Raw genomic sequence first — 10329 nt, 5'->3', positions numbered from 1 at the left:
CTACTATTACGACTTGGTGCAGCTTGATTCACTACTATTATGACGTGGTGCAGCACGATTCACTACTATTATGACGTGGTGCAGCTTGATTCACTACTATTACGACGTGGTGCAGCTTGATTCACTACTATTACGACGTGGTGCAGCTTGATTCACTACTATTATGACGTGGTGCAGCACGATTCACTACTATTATGACGTGGTGCAGCACGATTCACTACTATTATGACGTGGTGCAGCTTGATTCACTACTATTACGACTTGGTGCAGCTTGATTCACTACTATTATGACGTGGTGCAGCACGATTCACTACTATTATGAAGCGGTGCAGCACGATTCACTACTATTATGACGTGGTGCAACACGATTCACTACTATTATGAAGCGGTGCAACGCGATTCACTACTAATGATGTTTCCTAACAAAGTTCGGGAGGAGCATGTTCAGATAATTAAACACATGTGGAGCACATTCAGGTAATCAAGCCTAATTAGACACGAGTGGAGCACACTCCCAATCAATGAGGTAAGAGGTATATATTCAGCAAACTTAACTCAGTTCATTGACAGTCTAACAGCATCCCTCCACCACCCCATCTCCTCACTTCTTCTCCTAAATACTCTTACAACAAGGGGGGAGCACTCTGGGTTCGGGCAAAAATTTCCGAGCTCGGAGCCCTCCCCCTGGACAGCACGCCAAATACGCATAATCTTTACTCTGTTTAATTGATGTAAATGTGAACTCGTGAATTACGATAGTGGTTATTGCTTTATCATACAGACCCGCGTCAACGCGTCTTTACATTAACGGTATGTGACGCTCAGGACACGCCTCGCACTCTGTAGTGTTGTAATCCGTCATATTCACGTACAGCAACGTCAGCAGTGGTGCTGAGAGAACGCTCCAGCAACAGTTCAGAAAGGAGAAATCAATCTAGTCGAACTGGACGCGCGAATGAGGCGAAATCGCGTCTATCCTCGCGTCTATCAGGACCTCCAGACCCGCGTCAACGCGTCTTTATTAACTTAACATGGAAGTCACCCACTACAGACGCTCTATCCGCGTCCGGTGTGAACGCAGCAGTTACATAATAAAATATTGGTCACAAATGATTGGTCACTTTCTAAATAGTAAAAGTATAGCACATCTACTAATAATTATATATGAACAAATAGTTTTTTACCAATGCAGATATGTTAGAAATATACATAGAAATATACATAAAGATACATCGCGATACAAATGCCAACTTGTATCCGATGCATACTTATTTAAATCGATGCATCGCATTGTTAGCTCTTATGTCGATGCACCATTGCGAATCTGTGAATCTTACCATCCCTAATATATATGTTTATCTGTGGCAGGGTTCCAGACTGCGACCATTTTTTGAGAATGTGCGAGTTAAAATTTTATGTGGTCGCATTTGTGCGAGTGCATGGTCATGTACGACTCAGTTAAATTCACGCATGCGCAACAGAACGCCGTTGTATCAGCAGCTGCTGCAGTCCGTAACTTATGTTCAAAATGAACGAGTACATCATGAATCCATTTTTCAAACCGTGTTTTTGACTTATCCTGAATCACTACGGTACGCCTATAATAAGTGTTTATATTCTGACTATTTTATCCCGAGGTCGGCTCAGCTGCGGAGTTGCCCAGTGACTGCCTGACTCGACATAGACATTGACGGAGAGAAGTAGCTAGTAGGATTGTAAAATGTTTCGATGTGATTAATAATTAAATTAAATATTTAATAATCAAATATAACGACTAATAGAAAGTGTCACCAACGCCGCCTCAGATTTGTGCTTGTCAGAATGTGTGACTGTTGTGGTCGTGCTCTTCCTGGAACAACGCTCTGAAAACGGCAACTAAACCCGGCAACTAAACCCAATGAATTCACAATGATTTAATAAAATAGTGTTCTCATGTTATGTAATATGACAGTCCCAAATTACTCATCGTTATTATTAGTCGTGCATTGCTGCTTGAGTGGAGCGCGCTGAATGAATAACCGTTGAGCACTTTGCTAGCGTGTTATTTAACTCAAAGAAACGCATCCTATATGAGATTAATCAGACAAAATAAACATAATATTACAAATCATATCTGCACAAAATGACGTGAATCCACAAGTGAACTTGAACTAAAGCCTAGTTCACACTACGTGATTTTAAGCCCGATTTGAGCCCGATTTGCAAATCGTTGAGCTCGCCGACAGGTCAGGGTGCTATCGCGTGCAAATCGCGGGTGATTAGCGCGCGATGAACGCTCGCCAATCTGTTAGTATGAAAGAGCCAACAATGCATCAAAGACGCTCGCAGACGCGTCACCGAGCCCAGAAAAATATCTAGCATGCTAGATATCCAGAGCTGTCGCGCGACTCAACCTCACGTGATGTTGAGAGCTACAGCCAATCAGAGCAACTAGAGATTAAACATACAAGTATGTGTAGACATAAAAATATAATTACTTATGCTTTTCGGGAAGAATATCCCTGTTTGTAATCATAGGTTTTACTAAAATACTTTTAGGAAAAAGGAAAGTCAACTGTATATTGCCGATGTCCACAATGTTGATGTTCTGGGTGTTCTTTTTTAAAATGAAGTTGTAGAGTGTATGTTTTTTTTTAGAGCAAATTATCGCGCATACAGTTTGCAGCTTTAGTTTCTGTCTGACGCCCATACGCGTGTTGTGCTCTTCTTCCCTGGGTATTGGCGCGCGTGCTGTTTCGCGTCATTTTCGGTTCATTTTATCGCGTGATTTTTCGTGAGAAAACGTGGTTTGTGGACAAGATAGAATCGTTGGGTGACAGAGTTGTTGTCAACTCGTGTAGAGCGTTACCTCCTGTTGCGGATCAATCACGTTGTGTCGTGTGGTGTGAACAGCTCAACAACTTGAACACTCCTGATTTCACAGAGAGAGCAAGTCATGTAGTGTGAACCGCACAGTTCAGCCCGACGTTTTAAAATCATGTAGTGTGAACTAGGCTTAATACGTGCCATTCAGAATGACTCGTGTTGTGGACGCTCTTCCTGGAACAACGCGACACGGCAAAACCCAAATAATTCACAATGTTTTATTACAATATTGTTCTCTTTATAATATTACGTAATATGACAGTCCCAATAATAGTCATTATTAGTCGTGCATTGCCGTTTAAGCTGCGAGTGCTAAAGACAACGCTTTAGTAAAAAAAAAAAAAAAAGTGCGACCAAATCATGTGTTGGTGCGACCAACTGAGAAAGTTGGTAGCACCAGTGCAACCAGTGGAAAAGTTAGTCTGGAGCCCAGTGTGGATATAGCCTACCTTTCTCTTCTCTTCGGGGGCATCTGTCACATCATCCACTGAAATGTAAATTACAAAGAAGTAAATTTTCCATTTTACTTCCTCCTAACTATAGTTCTAGGCTTAAACCCCAAGATAATCACCAGAATTGAATAACGAACCAATAGACTTAAAATAAGTATCAAAATAAGGCTGACATCAATGACACCATTTTGGCAAAACCTGTAGTTACCTTAAATTTAATGTGATCTGTGACTTTTAATTTCATACAATGATAAAAAAATTACAACAAAACAAACTTAACTACAGTATCTGTTGAAATTGACAGCACACAGGACAACATGTTGTATTTACTCAGCACGTACAGTTAAGTAATTATATCTTTGTCCAGTTACTGAACCATGTCAGAGTTTAGGGATAATTACCCAAATTTATTTAGCCATTAGAAATTAATTTTCACCAACGATGAATGCATGTTAAAATAAATGTAAGATATCAGCGAGGTATTTTTTATCTTTATATTGAACATGAGAAGTACACTTTTGGTTTCACAATAACATGATCATATGGCTAGACATATTTATATTGTTCAATGACACAATACCAAACTTTCTGTCATTTGAAAGCGTTTCAAATGTTTAACAAAAAAGTAAAAATACTGGAATGTTTTTTTAAATGAACATTTTCACTAAAATATGCAGATATAATCACGTTTTTGCCTTAAATTCTAACAGATGATCTGTTTTCTTTTTTAATAAAACCGTAAAGAAAAGTTACAGATCAAGTTGCAACAAAAAATTAAGTTTACATAGATTAAACTTAGATTGTATTAATTACTACAATCATCCCTTAATTACTTTGTAATAATCTATTGGCCTCTAAACTTCTATTTAAACTGACCGGTTATTAATTAAAACATTATTTACCTATAAACAAAAGATAGCAGATTAAAAGATTAAATTTCATGCACTACCATGAATTTGGCATGGTGTTGCAAGAGAATGAAAGGAGGGAGCGTGGCTATGTTTCTTTTTCTTCAAGATTGTGCTTTTAAAAACCTCGGTTACTCGGATTCATTAAGCTATGTATATAAGCTTTAAGAATTATTTTAAGTAATAAATGACGCACACGAATTTGACATACTACAAATGAGTAAAATGTGTTTTGTTTGATCTTCTCATTCTCACCTGTGCATCCAGAGCTGCCATTCCTAGTTTGATCTTCCTGCAAGCACAAGTGTCATAGACAGTCAAACATCATAGTCTAACATCACATGGCACTGTATTTAAAACTGTAATGGTACAATTAGGCAATATATTAAAGTAATTGACATTGTAACATAAGCCAATACAATTTCATACCATTTTGACTGAAAATAAATGCCATTTATTGTCTGGTCTTGAAAGCTGCATTACAGAAGTAGAAAAAAACTTGTTCTGAATTTATTAAACTTCCCTCTTGCTTTGTTGAATCACATTATTGGTGTTTAGAGTGATAAAACGTCATGAGTCCTGCAGGCCTCAGACTCACATGGCTGCACGTGTAGGCCGCTACAGATGCAACTCCTGGCAATCTTTAATTAATGTTACCAAAATTGAGCTAAACATCTAGGTGAAGTAACAGGGACGCAAAATATGTCTTTCAGAAATAACATAAAGACAACAACATTTTAAATTCGGCGAAGTTTAAAAGCGGATTACCGCTAGAATGCAGTCACCTATGCAATCCTAACTGTGGCCTTAAAACAGCTTAAGACTCTTAGGAATCTAAAGCCCTAATGGATATATTATTATGATCATTACTGTCATTTTGGTACATTAATCTATACTTTCTCCAAAGCTGCTTTGTGGTTATGCTTAAGGTGAAAAGTGACGTGACCTTTACGTTACGATATATGATATATAATACGATATATAGGTTGCAAACAATATGCAAGTTAAATAAACAGCACCATATTATATTGAGAGCCTTAGACAAAAAGTCAAAAACCTACTTTTTCGTCGGCCATCTCGATCCCGTCTCCTCCGCGCCGAGTCTGCAGCATCTGTGCCTCTCGAGCATCTGTGACTCGCAGGTGAGAGGTCCAGGGGTGGGGGAGGGGCGGGGAGAGGAGGCGATAGTCGCGGTGGGGACTTAAAGCCTCAGGTTCTGTGTGATGTATCAGCCATTACTGACACTCACTCGGCGAACTAAGGCTATATTAATATTACCCGCGCTTTTTTTTTCTTTTTTTTTTTCTTGTGCGGTTTTTGTTTTCTTTATAAAATGATGTATGGACATATATGCTCTGATAATATGCTCTGAAATAGTGTAAGCTATATGCTGTTATAAAATAAATAAATGTTATGCTCAAATTCAGATAGCCTATGTTTTTTTTTTGTACAAATAAAATGACAGAGTGTAGATGTAAAAAGACATTTAGGCCTATATTATATTTAATATTAAAAAACAACACATTAATGAATGAACAAATTTGGAACTATTAAACAGCTCACAGAGAGATTGACATTCATAAAATAAAAATAAACTATTACAAGACCTTGTAATCAACAGAACAGATATTATGTTTACCCTCTGAGAGCCGAGGAGATAAAATAAATAAAATAGATTTGAAAGAAGTGAGGCATGAGACCAAACTCTGGATATGAGGCCTCCACACAAGGCCCGCCATGCTTCTTTGTTCTTGGATGGTTTCTTGCATTTGAACTGGGTGAAACATGTCAAGACTGTGGTGTCATAGATACAAGACCCCGCTTGTTTACAAAAGGTACAAAACAGAAAGTGAGTTGGGCTGTTGTTAATGTTACCGTCCTTAGAAATTGTCTATATTGATTCTGAAACTCTTTAACTGCATACTCCTAACTATTGTTAAAATAAACAATCTTCACAACAATTGCTCACCTTGCTTGTACTGTTCAAGACAATGATTGAAACCATGTATTGCTAGCACTTTTCTTGCTACAGACAAATTGCTTGTTGTATTCCTCATTTCATTTGTAAGTCGCTTTGGATAAAAGTGTCTGCTAAATTAATAAATGTAAATGCACTCACCAAGACAGCAGTTCGCCAGTTAGAGGAGAATGGGAAAAGACTATATTTGCAAACTATATAATTGAATTGTCAAATACTAGCACATGATTTAATTTAGGGTAAGAATAACACATGGTAAAAATAATTCAACAAATGATGATGCAGTTTTTCCACACTGGACACCCTTCTGGCTTAGCTACTGGTTCAGATTCTCCCAAAATGACATGAAACTATATACAACACCTCACTTAAACAGAAATAAGTGTTGTGGACATGCACGTACATGTAGCCTACGTCATCCATACATTGGCATGTGTTAGACTAATGATTATGATATACTGTAGTGCTCATCATTTCCAGGATTTGAGTTCACCTTGTCAGAGTAGCAATAATGATTTGGCACTTGTTGTCACCAGCATTTGGAACCACAGAGGTCAATGTGCTGATAGATAGGTTAGGGTTAGTGTTAGGAGCTGCTCTGAGAGGTACTGGTCCACCACACTCAGATGCTGATAGATAGGTTAGGGTTAGTGTTAGGAGCTGCTCTGAGAGGTACTGGTCCACCACACTCAGATGCTGATAGATAGGTTACATTTACATTTACATTTAGTCATTTAGCAGACGCTTTTATCCAAAGCGACTTACAACTGAGGACTAAACCAAGCGAGTCATCGTGAAGAGGCAAAAGCAACGCAAGAAGTGCTCAAAATACAAAGTTCAGACATAGCTCGGAGTAGCATAAGCCAGGCAAGCGAGGATTTAGAGGAAAGAATTTTTTTTTTTTTTTTTAGTTAAGTTAAGTGCTCCCGGAAGAGATGAGTTTTCAGTTGTCTTTTGAATGTTGTCAGGGATTCTGCATTCCGGATGAGGGTGGGGAGATCATTCCACCAGCATGGAACCGTGAATGAGAATGTTCTGGAGAGTGATTTTGTGCCCCGCTGTGATGGTACCACGAGCCGTCGCTCATTGACCGATCGTAGGCTTCTGGTAGGGATGTAAACTTGTAGTAGTGAGTGGAAGTAGGAGGGAGCTGAACCTGTGGTCAATCTGTAAGCAAGCGTCAAAGCCTTGAACTTGATGCGAGCAGCGAGTGGTAGCCAGTGCAGAGAGATGAGCAGAGGAGTGACGTGGGCCCTTTTGGGCTCGTTGAAGACCAGACGAGCTGCAGGTTAGGGTTAGGTTAGGGTTAGTGTTAGGAGCTGCTCTGAGAGGTACTGGTCCACCACACTCAGATGCTGATAGATAGGTTAGGGTTAGTGTTAGGAGCTGCTCTGAGAGGTACTGGTCCACCACACTCAGATGCTGATAGATAGGTTAGGGTTAGTGTTAGGAGCTGCTCTGAGAGGTACTGGTCCACCACACTCAGATGCTGATAGCATTTCTGCTTCATACCATGCTTGCTCTATTAGCTGCTCTGCTAACATGACTATTGGTGATGATCAGTGCTCCACTGTGGCCTTTAGCTGTTCCTGGTGTGACACTGTGAACTGGAGTGCATACGCTGGCACATGCTTACATCAGCAATTACACAGGCATTCGCCATGTTTTTAGAAAGTGATCATTGCCCCGCTTCTACTTCACTAGCAGCACATCTGATGCTGGATCAGGAGATTATTTCTTAACTTTTGATCCAGCATCTGTTTCTCTCACACTCTGCACTGTTCACTTCCATTAGCTTCATGAAAAGAGGTGTATCTGGTCCCATTCTCCCACAATGAGCTCTCTCCAGGTCCTGCTAAAGCAATATCAGTCTCTCTGTTATCTCACAGCATCTGTAGGGTACAGGGTATTGGATGGCTACTAAACTGTGAGATATGATGTATGATGAGGGTATAATGTGCTGCTCTGTTAGCCTAGCGGGTAGCATTTACAAGATAATAAAGTCATGAAACATTTATATAAAAATAGTGTGTTAGTAGTTCACTTTTAAGGCTTTTGAGAGAGCACAGAGCTTTGTAGAATGTTTGTAGTTATCAAATATTACACCATTTGTGCAAAGGAATGACTAAAAAAGATGACCAAATCTGTTGAATCTCATTTGTATGTAGTGATATATTAAAAAGAAAGCCAGAAGATTAAAAAAACAGCAGCTGCCAATTTTAGAAACAAGATTGTATATAGTCAGGGCCTGTTCATTTATTAATTTCATATGAGTTTATTTCATAAAAGTTTATTAGTGATCTGTTGAAAGTACATTCTTTGAATTCTGTTTAATGTATGCAGAAAGGCTCTGTCAGAGGGGTAGCCCAGAGTGAAAAATCTGTATATCATTTACTGATCATGATTTAATTAGATTATAATTAAATGATAATAATATATTAAAGTAATGATATAATAATGTATTAATTACTTTAACAAAATCACTTTGAAGTGTTTTTAACCTAAACTGACAATTAATTCATGTAGATTTTGTAGATGATCCTCTCACATAAACCAGTCCCCACAGAAGCGAGACTGAAACACCTGGAGTTGGCTAACCTCGTTTAGATTTCTTTCCTATTGTCATCAATAATGACTATATGAATATAGACAGATCCATGATAAATTACATAAATGGCATTTTTAACAGATCAGTTATATTCTAATCATTTGATGCCTTACGATAAATAAAACAAAGAATTTGCTAAAAAAAAAAAAAAAATTCTCTGTTTGTGGCTCAGTCTTTCCAGAATTTACATTCTAGTGCACCAACAGCACATTTATTTAATTCAGTTTATTTTATAAAGTAATATAAATAACTAAATATTATACTAATGTATAAATATAAATAATTAAAAACCCTATTAATTCATATCTTACTTTAGTAAAAAGACACATTTTTAAAATAGATTGCCAAATTGTAATTCTATTATTGACCAATACCCCCAATAGGGAGCTAGAGAGTGCCGCACTTTTCCGGAACAATGTGACTTGTGGGGACGGCAATACTCTGTGTGACCACCAGGGGCGCCTAGATATACACTAACACAGATTTTTGTCTTGAAAATGGCCCTCATGAGGACTTCAAAAAAAACTACATGGGGCGTGTCCAAACACTGTTTGGGAGGTGCCTGAGGGGCTTTGCCCGTGGGGACCTCTATTTAGGTCCCCACGGTGACACGAGTCCCCACGAGTCTGTGTGCGTTCAGGTTGAAGTCCCCACCGGGATAGAAAAACAAGAACACACACACACACACACACACACACACACACACACACACACACAACATTATTCTAATCTAAGACCGTTTTGGACTGAGTGTTTAAAACCACCAGCATACTGACACTTATTTGAGTCAAAAGTAGTAAATTACATAAAACCCTTCTTTTGCTGGTTGTCTTTTTAGTAACACTTTATTTTACAGTGTCATTGTCACACATAGGCTACTAATATCATGCATAACTGCAACTAACCCTAAACCAAATCCTATTCCTAACCCTAACTCAATATTAAGTATATGTTGTTTTTTAATATTACTCAATACTTAAATGTAGAATTAGACTGCAACAAGGACACCTTTAAATAAATTGTAACCCCCCTTTCTTTGTATTTCTAACCCTCTGGTGCTGCTCGTGTGGCGGTAAAAAATGACAGATTTTTTAAAAACAAATATTATTGCAAATTATGTACTAGCCTATATTTTTGCTCGATAATGTTTTTTATTTAATTTTATTTTTAGGGGATTTATGGTACTAATTTATATTTATGGAATAGTTATGATCCAATTATTACCTGTTAATCACTTTTTGAGCATAGATCTGAAAATTAAACTTCTAACTTAAACTTTCTTAAGTCTCTTTTTATAGACACATGGCAGACTATGGCTTTTAAATGAATTATATATTTTCAAAAACATGTTTTACTCTAAAACTGTGAGAAAATCAAAGCCATAAATCTAAACAAGCTGTGTTCCAAATTTGAGGTTGATACCTGAAAAAATGAGCTTTCAGTAAGATTTTGTTTGGGCACAGTACCAAACGTTTCCACTAGATGAAATTCACTTCCCAACAGTAGGCAGGCATACAA

Source organism: Rhinichthys klamathensis, unplaced genomic scaffold (assembly GCF_029890125.1).
Source record: "Rhinichthys klamathensis goyatoka isolate OS25496 unplaced genomic scaffold, OSU_Roscu_1.1 h1tg000561l_1, whole genome shotgun sequence".
NCBI classification, from domain to species: Eukaryota; Metazoa; Chordata; class Actinopteri; order Cypriniformes; family Leuciscidae; genus Rhinichthys; species Rhinichthys klamathensis.
This window is presented reverse-complemented; position numbering follows the sequence as displayed.